The sequence below is a fragment of the Oculina patagonica genome, chromosome 11, assembly GCF_052425735.1.
Source record: "Oculina patagonica isolate OP01 chromosome 11, crgOcupat, whole genome shotgun sequence".
Classification (NCBI taxonomy): Eukaryota; Metazoa; Cnidaria; class Anthozoa; order Scleractinia; family Oculinidae; genus Oculina; species Oculina patagonica.
The window spans coordinates 2,073,814-2,082,760 of record NC_135768.1 but is presented as its reverse complement, the minus strand read 5'-3'; positions in this window follow the sequence as shown (position 1 = coordinate 2,082,760).

The following is an 8,947-nucleotide window of genomic DNA, read 5'->3' as shown; positions in this document are numbered from 1 at the left end:
CGATTGATCCTCGGGAGTTGAAATTTACCTGAATATTTCGGGCTACCTTTGACATATGTTCATCAGGAACAAAGCCTTCCAGCTACAACTGTGGGACATACTGTGTGGGAACATTTTTATGGCTCAGTTTGTTGCGGTTTTCTCTGCGCCCTCTATAAACGATACACAACGAGTGGTGCATTCCCTAACTAGGAAATCTATAACATTTGTTACAAAGCAAGAAATTCTTTATCGATAAAGCACCCATGGTCATTATTTCATTGTGTTTAGAATCCAAAATTGAACGAAAGAATTTCCGAGAAAGCTCGATAACACGCAAACCACGATGTCCGGTACTTTCACCAGGGTGTTAAAAAACCCACGCGTTCGATTTAACCCTTTACATGAAAGCTCTAATGACAATAAACAATTTCTCCTTGAGAAATTCTTGAAAAATGGTAATGTATTAAGAAGGATTCGCCGTTGAGTGATTGCATTAAAACTTTGAAAACTGGAAAAGGTTCTTGTCTTCACTATAGAGTGTCGAGAAATGCGAGGCTACTCGGGAAAATAAAACGCAAGCGAGGAAGTGGCGAAGTTCGTTCGCATTTAGAAACGTTTTGCTCGAGTATCATTGGGGTTAATGTGTTTTCAATTTCGCAGCCACGCCTACGGTAGCCAAGTAATTTAACAGGATGTTTCTAATTTTCCAATTAAACGCACCAGGCGTACATGCATTCAACGGGAAAACACGATAACAAGACAAATGTATTTAAAACTAAATTCCTTGCGATTAAAAAGGAATTTTTTTGGTGGGGAAATTTCAAGTGAAATCCTGTTAAATTCATGCAGCGTTTGTCATCAAAACTGCTGAACTGCAGTTCCTTTCGTGTTTAACATTTATTAAAATAAACCTTGTGATGAGACAGTGATGAAAGTCTTGTTAGCAACTGTAATCTTAAAGTGATCTAAAGCAATTTGCTTTTAAGAATTGTTTACGTTCCATTTTTTCTCAGCAGACATCTTAATCCTCTGTTATGGTCTTCAACTTTCAAACAGTTTGAGTTTGGGTCAGTTGAACGTATCAGTAGGCAACAGACGGGCACTTTTTGCAATCTGCCATTGTAACTTGTTATATACCGCATTAGGAAACATGATGGTCAGACAACTGTACAACAGATGTAAATCACCTGGAAATAATTGGTCATATTCAACACAAAAACAATTAAAATCCCGTATGCTAAATGAAAACCAAAAAGGCTCGGAACATAAGGTTAAACGGCGAAAAACACGCGATGTGGTATGTCTCCCCTACTGGTTTTCTATCAAAAATCATGAAGCACTTGAATTGCATGCGTTGAATTACGTTTTATCTCCCTTCTGTGGGTTGCTTATAGGGGAGAGCTTTACATTTCCCTTATCATACAAAGCCTAGAAATGAAGATAAGGTGGGGTTAATTTAATCTGGAAGGAGGCCGTTTATCAATCCATCATTTCCCTGTTTCATCAGTTTTATCTCCAACGATATCTAATAACTTTCTCTAACAAGGCTATCCGCGGCTTTAGCTTGGCGGTTTAACCACTGCTTGGGGATGTTTTGAGTACGCACATGTTCTAAATTAGTATCACGTACATTTTTGGTCCAAATGGTGGTTTAAAAGAGCGGTAATTGCTAACAAGACCGGTCAACAATCATGAAATCTCGAGTTATGCTCCCCTGGCTTAAGCTATGTACAATCTGTGCCGCTCCCAAAGAGATAGTTTGAGTTTTTCAGTCTGAGGGATATAGATTTTGTTTTTTTGGTCGAAATATTAAGGGCTGCTGGGGAATCTATTAGTGAAGGAAGAGGTGTTGTCTTTACTGAAAACTGTTCATAAAATATGAACTAAACAGGGACAAAATTTGCTGCTCACGACCTCACTAAATAGCTTAGCTAACATGGCTCTTCAAGGAAATTCTCTACCAAATATCCCTCTTCCGGTTTTATAATGGAATCCGGATTCATCGAACCTCCAAAGGAGATGAAAATTAGTTCGAGGAAATCAGGGTAAAATTGCAGTGTTTGAATAAGTGAAGCTAATCCAAGTGAAGAGACTTTTTGTTCGAGTTACGGGAGATTCGCTGGAAATCGAGGGCTCAAGAAAATGGGATTCTACTCATTTTTAAGGACTTTTATGCAATTAAAACATTTTTATTGGTGGTCGTACCCCAAAAAACCGAACCAATGTAGTTGGAATCAAACCCGTAGTTGTCAATCAGTCATAGAACAAAGTTTAACTGGTAAGTAAAAAACTACAATATTGCCAGTTCAGTGGTCAAATGAGTAGGACATGCATTCCTGATTACATTTGATTCATGTTGGAGAAGTAGAAAACAAACACGATTAAATTAGTAAGAAATTGTTTTCCTTGTATGCAGTGGTCTTGAACTTCACCCAGGAAGACAAGAAGTCGCGTGATTTGTTGCCATGGATACGTCACTGTCAACTAAACTTGTCTGGGGCGGTCGGTTTACCATGGCCAGGTTACAAGCTTGTCCAGTGCACGGTTTTCCAGCCAAGCTACTGCAATACTTATTTCACACTCGAGTATACACGACATTTAATGATACCGAAGAAAAGCATCAAAATTCCAAGCTGCTGATGATTACATTTTTGAGCAATGCATATAAAGAATTTCCTTGTACATGCTGTTTCTGCTATGGATTAACCCATTACACGCACGGTGCATATGTCTCAGTTCAACGGGAGAACACGATTACAAGATATAACGAAATTCCTTGTGATTAAAATAAAGTAATATTTGGGACCTTTAGGAGCTTTAGGATGAAATCCCGTTAAATTCTTTCAGTATTTGTCATCAAGACTGACGCCCGGCTAACTACATTTTCTTGCGTGTTACCTTGATAATAAGTCTAATAAATCTTGTAACGAAGTAGACGGTGGTGAAAGCCTTGTTTGCAATTAATTGTAAACTTATGCTGATAAAGCTCGATTTATTTAAAAGCAATTTTCTTGCGCCCCCATTCAGTTAATGCAAACATTTCAATCCAATAGAATAACGCCCTTTTCCTATAGTCTAGACAATACAACTTTCAAACAGTTTGAATTTGGTTGAACAGTATAACTATTAACCTGAAATCATTTCGTAAATAGAAAAAAGAACGCCTGATCGCAGGTTATATAACTATACGTTCGGCAACCGATGAGCACTTTTCACACAATTTCTTGCAATCTGCCAATGTAGCTTCTTACCGTTCTGCATCATGAAACGTGATGGTGAGACAACTGTACAACACATGTAAAACACCTGGAAATAATTGCTCACATTCAGCACAAAAACAATTAAAATCCCGTATGCCAAATGAAACTGACCAAAAAACGGTCGGTACATAAGGTTAAACGGCGAAAAACACGCGATTTCCCTCTCCAAAAATGATTTTACATGGAAATCATTGAAGCACTGGAATTGCATGTGTTCTACTCTCTTTCGTAGGTTGTTTTCAGTGTGAAGCTTTCATCAGCTTGTTACAAAGCCCAGAAATAAACTAAGATAAGGTGGGGTTGATTCATTCTGGAAAGAGGCCGTTTTTAATCAACGCTTGTAGGCGTTTCATTAGCTTTATCTGAAAGATATCAATGACTTTCTCTAACAAGGCTATCAGCGGTTTCAGTTTGGCGGTATAACCACTGTGGGAAAATTTTGTGTGCACATGTTCTGTATTAGTAGCGCCGACATTTTTGGTCCAATGGTGACTTACTGAGTGGTAATCCCTTATAGCTTACAAGACGGGTTGACAATCATGAGATTTCGAGTGGCGCATCCCAATATAAGCTATATTGGTCTGTACCGCCCCAAATTGATGGTTTGGGTTTTGCCTTATATTGAAGATAAGCATCAACAATAATAGTTAGATTTGACAGAATGCGATCAAATACCGCTTCAAGTATAAAATAAGGGACAAATTTTAAAAGATGAGGTCCGTGGAGGTAAAACGCGACGAAATGGACGAACGAAAAATGAAGTAATTACGATCGAACGAACGAATGAACGAACGCAAGCACGAACGCACGAACGCACAAACGCACAAACGCACAAACGCACAAACGCACGAACGAACCAACGAAGAGCGAAGGAACGAACGAACAAACGAACGAATGAATGAACGAACAACGAACATACGAACGTACGAACGAGCGAACGAACGGACGAACAGATGGACGAATGGAGGAATGAACGAACTGACGAGTGGACTAACAAATGAATGAACGAACGAGCGAACGGACGGACGGACGGACGGACGGACGGAAAGCGAACGAAGAAACGAACGAATGGACGCATGCGCGAGCCGAACGAACGAAGGAGTGACTAACAAACCAAACAACGGACGGTTGAACAGACGCGCGGACGGATGAGCGAAGAACGAAGGAACGAATAAATGAAAGAACGAAAGATGAATAAAATGTTTTGCCAACACAAAACTTAAGGGAACACATGAGCTCTAGGAGAACAGATACTTAATCAAGAATCAGTTTCTTTCGTAGTTAAAACATTTTAGTAATAACTTAGTTATCTGTCTCAGTATATGTAGCTAGCTAGAACAAATTTCAATTACGATACTAAAGAAAGCCTTTTACAACGCAGCAGAATTAGTCCTGCTTTATTGGCTATGCCAGTATGAGAAAAGTTACCACTGTAGTAAAAAATAAAGATGGTAAAGTTTAAACTCGGTAATAAATAATGAAGATGAAGTATAACGCACGAGCATGGGACAAAGAAAAATCTGAGCCCCCGGGAATCGAACCCTGCGTCCGGGGGGCACCCGAGCTGGGCTGGGGTGGGCCATTTTACTAGGTGATAAGTGACATTGCTGATTCGACATTGCTGATCCTAGCAGCATGCATGACGCGTGTCACTTATCAACCTAGTAAAATGGCCCAGCTCACAACGAGTCTCTCGTAGCTCAGTTGATTGGCGCCCAACCGGTATCTGGGAGGCCAGGGTTCGTCCCGTCGGGGACTCAGATTTTTCTTTGGCCCATGCTCGTATCATGTTGAATACTTCATCTTCATTCAAAGTTACCAATGTTTTCCTTTTTCCAAATAGGCCATTTGCAACAGGCCCTGTTGCCTGTGGTTCAAGGCAACTCCTGTTTTAAAACCTGTTTTTAATTTCCATGAAACTGAACAAAGTGTTACTGCGAAGCTATACTTCTACATTACTCAACTACTAACTTAAGTTTGTTTCGTGTTGATCTTGTGATGGAAGATGGCCAGTAGCCAACTGAGGTTAGCCAACATGTATCTTTTCAAGGCTCTTAAGTCACCTGTTTGTTGGAGTGGCTTTAGCCACGGTGGTCACGATTAAGTGTTCTTATTGACCTTGGCTTAGATCTCCGGAAACATAACGTTACGGCTTATTGCCTTCTAAGTACCTTTCTCGTTGTGTTGTTGCTTTTTCGTTGTTTGCTTGTAACATCCATGTAGCTGTGTTTTGGCGGTTTCAAGATTTTTTCTTTGCGTACAAATTACATCTGTAATACGGTCGAAATGAAGCAGTTTAAATACTGAGTAAGGCTCCTCTAATAAACTTTGCAGTTTCTTGCAGAATATTCGCATGCGTTTCAAAGTTAATCCGGCTCCCCCCTGCAAGCCAGCCAATTGCTGTTCAACAATACAAGCAAAACTTGTTTTCACGCGAAAGATTTTGAACCAGACTCGCTTTTAGACAAACGTAAAAGGAACAAAACGTAAATTGAAGCTTGTTTAGAAGATAAACCTTTAATTTTGGTCGATTTTTAGATGTTGTTTTTTTTTTCGTATTGACGACGTGTTCTGTGATTTACATGTCATCTACGTAATTCTTCTTTTAATAGGTCACTGGCGAGAGCCAATGAAAACACTTGTTGTGAACGAGCTTGTAATTGTGTTGTTAAGTGCTACGTGCTTTATACCGCGTATTGAGGAATTGTAAGAAGGATCTAGAAATTTATATTTAGGTAAGAATTTTATATTTTCTTATGCTTCTTCTTGTTTTGTATTTCGTTTTTTTTTTTTGTCGAAGTCGGAGAAAGTTGATTACAAATCGATTCTGAGTCTGTATATCGGTATCAGAGCTCTCTCCCAACAGAATACAGTGGAACCCCGATATAACGATATGCCAAGGGGGCAGTAAAATTATATCGTTATATCGAGGAATCGTTATATCGGGGTTCCGTCCCATACATTTTACTATTGCCGGGACATAACATATTCATCGTTATATCGGGAATATCGTTATATCGAAGATCGTTATATCGGGGTTCCACTGTATGTAGAGACCGCTCCTAGTTTCAAATGGAAACGTCAGGTAAAAAATTTGGAGGCGGCATGACCAAGTGACTTAGGACATTAAAGTCGGAGGTCCCTGGTTCAAATCTTCTACCCTGTCACAGGCTGAATTAGTTATCAGTCGTCCCATGTTCATCTCCTCAGCCACGATTTGTAATTATAAATAGCCAACTGGTCAGCCTCTCACCATCTGGGATTTTTAACAAGTTTCTGTTTATTTATAATATTTTTTGTTTGATTTACACTGTCCTCAATTTGCACAACAGTGCTAAATGCATTGACATTTAAAAAATTCTTTTCGCTGTCGTGGTTCACATTCTCCAAAATGCGCTACAAATTGGTTCAGTTTCACATTGTTGTTTTGCACGGAGGACGGCTGAAGGCTGGTTCTCATATGATCGCCCCGATCATTTCTATCGCATCGTTACTTCGCAAAAACTGAGACGATCGTAGGCGATCGAAGCGATTGGAAGCGATCGGGGGTTCTCATATGATCGTCCTGATCGCCTGGTATGAGGGAAGACCTATAAAAAAAACCCAATTATTTTAGCCCTAGATCCAACACAATGACAGCCTTCAATGAAAGAGCAAAACTCTTGGCCCCCGTATCTTTTCAGTTATTGCAGTTTTACGGTGAAGGAAGCGAAAGAGAAGTTAGAAGGATAGAACAAGGGCGATCCAAGCGATCGTGATCACCCCACTCTCGCCGCAGAAGTTAGCGATCGTCTGTGTTATGTTCTCATATAATCGCCCCAATCGCAAGAAAACTTTTGGAAGTGACAGAGGCGATAGAAACGATCGGGGCGATTTTTTGAGAACCCATGAGGCTTGAGAAATGCTCCAGTGCAGAGCCTTTGTACCGCTCGGCTCATAAATCTTTTCTTTAGCGACATTTCGTTGTGGTTTCCTTGAACTCCCTAATAATGCTATTTACAATGAGCAAAATGTCCTACGTGCTTCAGTGTATTGCGGATTTGTTAAGAAAACTGACGGTCTTTTTGTTTTTGGCAAAGTCGCAGTAAAATGCTACCAGCGATGAAAACTAGTGACAGGGTTTTTGCACACTTTCAAATTAGAATCCATTTGTGGTACTGTGTGGTCACCGACCTTTGAAATGACTCTATCAAAATACTATCTAATTTTAGAACAACTGCTAATAATAGCCAATTAATAATAGGAAAAGAAGAAAATAGAGTTCTACGAAAGGAAGATAAGATTAAATGTTCAACAACGCTTTTTTTGGTTAAAACAGTAAGTCGTTGCGGAAGTAGATCGGAAAATGACGTATGTACCAAGTGACCCAATGTTTTCGTGTCGCAACAAAAACAGCTGATCACGTGATACAGCCAACTGTACCACGTGATGACAGATATTCAAACCGCAAGACGTGCTGGGAAACATGATGTCACCTTTTCATATTTCCAAACATTTCCCTGCGAATTTTTTTTTTTCGCCGAGTTTGACTTGGTCTATTTTAAAAAGACAAATCGTCATCATCATTCTCCTCGCGCCAGTAGGCGCATAAGGCCGTTAAAAAGACAAATGCATACAGAAAAAAAAATTGCGACTGAGTAGCACACCTATAAACTTAACTCATTTTTCCGGTATCTTCATTTTACCGACTTAGAATGTTCAAGGTTAGCCAGGGTTTTTAGGTACACGGTATACAGGAGATTTTAAATAGGGTACACAGTATTTATACGCTAAAATCAGGCCTTATATGAGTATAAAGTATACTGTTTTTCCAAATTTTGGTATGATTTTTACATGATTTTCAGGGGAAATTTTGGTTATATTGGGTACATGTTTTCAGGTATATTGGTATATTGGCCGACCCTGAATGTTTCAGAACACAGTTTTTTAAACGGAAATTATTTGACGCGTCACCTGATTTGATTTTAATTGTTATGGACCGGGCGGGAGGTCTGTATGGGATAAAATTGACCGATCTCGTGATGAATGCTGACCGAGCGTGGTGTGTGTACGCACGGAAAACTCGAAGCTTCCAGGATGCGTGCAGCAATTTTGTTTTAGGTAAACAAAAAGATGGAATTAGCTCAACTTATTATCACTCCACCCGGTGTTGGTCAGCTGAAAGAAACTGTTCGTTTAATGATCCATGTGCTAAAAATTTTGTCTCGTAGAACCGCGCTGGCATGGCCCCTGAGGCAGAATTAACAAACTGGCCCCTGTGTAGAGTGGTTTTACTGAGAGTCACGCGAAGTGAAGTGAAGTGAATACTTTGTTTACCCTCGGATTGTAGAGTAGCTTTAACATAGCTAGTATCTCCGAGCATTTCACAGTACACGGCACAATGGGCAAAGACAGACCCACACCGGGAACTCCATGCCCTACTCTTTACGATAAGTGTGTGGGTTCTTTTACGTCCCCTGCTGACCATAACACTGAAGATGCAGGAGACGGGGCCTACGGTTTATCGTCTTTTCCGGAAGACTAGAATATCTAACCATTTGCGGTTGTTATTGCAAAGGCAGCATATTCTCCTCAGTTATTTTAAGACCCTAAGTGTTGGTCCGGTCTGGGTATCGGTACAAGGTCGTCACGAAAGCTCCTGACATTTGTAGACAGGTCCCTAGGGAGTGGGGAACACCATATGGAAAGGAAAGGGGAAGCTCGTC